Below are 3611 nucleotides of genomic sequence, written 5' to 3'. Positions count from 1 at the left end.
GTACCTCATACCTCCGCAACAACGACCGATGGAATACATTATGGATAGCGAAAGATGCCGGGAGGTCCAAACGAAAGGACACAGGGTTAAGAATCTCCAAAATCCTATAAGGACCGATGAACCGGGGCTTAAACTTAGGAGAAGAAACCCTCATAGGGACAAAACGGGAAGACAACCACACCAAGTCCCCAACACGAAGGCGAGGACCAACACGACGCCGGCGGTTAGCAAACTGCTGAGTCCTCTCCTGGGACAACTTCAAATTGTCCACCACTTGTCCCCAAATCCGATGCAACCGATCCACCACAGCATCAACTCCCGGACAATCCGGAGATTCCACCTGACCAGATGAAAAACGAGGGTGAAACCCTGAATTGCAAAAGAAAGGGTAAACCAAAGTGGCAGAACTAGCCCGATTATTAAGAGCAAACTCTGCCAACGGCAAAAAGGCAACCCAGTCATACTGATCTGCAGACACAAAACACCTCAAATAAGTCTCCAAAGTTTGATTAGTTCGCTCCGTCTGGCCATTAGTCTGAGGATGGAATGCAGACGAAAAAGACAAATCAATTCCCAACCTGGAACAGAATGTCCGCCAAAATCTAGACACGAACTGGGTTCCCCTGTCAGAAACGATGTTTTCCGGAATCCCATGCAGGCGAACCACATTTTGAAAAAACAGAGGGACCAATTCAGATGAGGAAGGCAACTTAGGCAATGGCACCAAATGGACCATTTTAGAAAAACGGTCACACACCACCCAGATGACAGACATCTTCTGAGAAACAGGGAGATCAGAAATAAAGTCCATAGAGATGTGCGTCCAAGGCCTCTTCGGAATAGGCAAGGGCAACAATAACCCACTAGCCCTAGAACAACAAGGCTTGGCCCGAGCACAAACATCACAAGACTGCACAAAAACACGCACATCTCGAGACAGGGAAGGCCACCAGAAGGACCTAGCCACCAAATCTCTAGTACCAAAAATTCCAGGATGACCTGCCAGCGTAGAAGAATGAACTTCCGAGATGACTCTACTGGTCCAATCATCAGGAACAAACAGTCTACCAGGTGGACAACGATCAGGTCTATCTGCCTGAAATTCTTGCAAAGCACGTTGCAAGTCTGGGGAGACAGCAGACAAAACCACCCCATCCTTAAGGATACCAGCAGGTTCAGAATCCCCAGGAGAGTCAGGCTCAAAACTCCTAGAAAGAGCATCTGCCTTCACATTTTTAGAACCCGGTAAGTATGAGACCACAAAATTAAACCGAGAAAAAAACAACGACCAGCGTGCCTGTCTAGGATTCAGGCGCCTGGCAGACTCCAGATAAATCAGATTCTTGTGATCAGTCAAAACCACTACCTGATGTCTGGCACCCTCAAGCCAATGACGCCACTCCTCAAATGCCCACTTCATGGCCAAAAGCTCCCGATTACCAACATCATAGTTTCGCTCGGCGGCCGAAAACTTACGAGAAAAGAACGCACAAGGTCTCATCACTGAGCAGTCGGAACTCCTCTGCGACAAAACCGCCCCTGCTCCGATCTCGGAAGCATCGACCTCAACCTGAAAGGGAAGAGAAACATCAGGCTGGCGTAACACAGGAGCAGACGAAAAGCGGCGCTTAAGCTCCCGAAAGGCCTCCACAGCAGCAGGGGACCAATCGGCAACATCAGCACCCTTTCTAGTCAAATCAGTCAAAGGTTTAGCAATGCCAGAAAACCCAGTTATAAATCGACGATAGAAATTAGCAAAGCCCAAGAATTTCTGAAGACTCTTAAGAGAAGTAGGCTGCGTCCAGTCACAAATAGCCCGAACCTTAACAGGGTCCATCTCAACAGAAGAAGGGGAAAAAATGTACCCCAAAAAAGAAATCTTTTGAACCCCAAAAACACACTTTGAACCCTTTACACACAAAGAACTAGTCCGCAAAACCTGAAAAACCCTCCTGACCTGTTGAACATGAGACTCCCAGCCATCAGAAAAAATCAAAATATCGTCCAAATACACAATCATAAATTTATCCAAATATTCACGGAAAATATAATGCATAAAGGACTGAAAGACCGAAGGTGCATTTGAAAGGCCGAAAGGCATTACTAAATACTCAAAATGGCCCTCAGGCGTATTAAATGCGGTTTTCCATTCATCCCCCTGCTTAATTCGCACCAAATTATACGCCCCACGAAGATCAATCTTAGAGAACCACTTAGCCCCTCTTATGCGAGCAAACAAATCAGTCAACAAAGGCAACGGATACTGATATTTGACTGTAATTTTATTCAGGAGTCGATAATCAATACAAGGCCTCAGAGAGCCATCCTTCTTAGACACAAAGAAAAAACCAGCTCCTAAAGGAGATGAAGAAGGATGAATATGTCCCTTTTCCAGGGACTCCTTAATATACTCTCGCATAGCAGCATGTTCAGGCACAGATAAATTAAACAAACGACCCTTTGGAAATTTACTGCGAGGAATCAGATCTATGGCGCAATCACAATCTCTGTGGGGAGGAAGAGAACCAATCTTAGGCTCTTCAAAAACATCACGATAATCAGACAAAAATGCTGGAATCTCAGAGGGAGTAGATGACGAAATGGAAACCAAAGGTACATCCCCATGAGCCCCCCGACATCCCCAGCTTATCACAGACATTGTTTTCCAGTCAAGGACTGGGTTATGAGATTGTAACCATGGTAATCCAAGCACTAAAACATCATGTAAATTGTACAACACAAGGAAACGAATCACCTCCTGATGGTCTGGAGTCATACGCATAGTCACTTGCGTCCAGAATTGTGGTTTATTACTAGCCAAAGGGGTAGAATCAATACCCTTCAGAGGTATAGGGACTTCCAGTGGCTCTAAATCAAACCCACAGCGCCTGGCAAAGGACCAATCCATAAGACTCAGGGCGGCGCCAGAGTCCACATAGGCATCCACGGTAATAACTGATAATGAACAAATCAAGGTTACAGACAGAATAAATTTAGACTGTAAAGTGCAAATAGACTTGTCAGCCTTCTTTGTGCGTTTAGAGCATGCTGATATAACATGAGCAGAATCACCACAATAGAAACATAACCCATTTTTACGCCTGTAATTCTGCCGCTCGCTTCTGGACAGAGTTCTGTCACATTGCATATTCTCTGGCGACTTTTCAGAAGATACCGCCAAATGGTGCACAGGCTTGCGCTCCCGCAAACGCCGATCAATCTGAATAGCCATTGTCATGGACTCATTCAGACCTGTAGGCGCAGGGAACCCGACCATAACATCCTTAACGGCATCAGAGAGGCCCTCTCTGAAATTTGCCGCCAGGGCGCACTCATTCCACTGAGTAAGCACAGACCATTTACAAAATTTTTGGCAGTATATCTCAGCTTCATCTTGCCCTTGAGATAGGGCTATCAAAGCTTTTTCAGCTTGAATCTCCAAATTAGGTTCCTCATAAAGCAAGCCTAAAGCCAGAAAAAAGGCATCCACATTGAGCAACGCAGGATCCCCTGGTGTCAATGAAAATGCCCAGTTTTGAGGGTCACCTCGCAGCAAAGAAATCACAATCTTAACCTGCTGGACAGGATCTCCAGAGGAGTGAGGTCTGAGA

Source organism: Ranitomeya variabilis, chromosome 6 (assembly GCF_051348905.1).
Source record: "Ranitomeya variabilis isolate aRanVar5 chromosome 6, aRanVar5.hap1, whole genome shotgun sequence".
NCBI lineage: Eukaryota > Metazoa > Chordata > Amphibia > Anura > Dendrobatidae > Ranitomeya > Ranitomeya variabilis.
Note: the sequence above shows the minus strand (reverse complement) of the source record.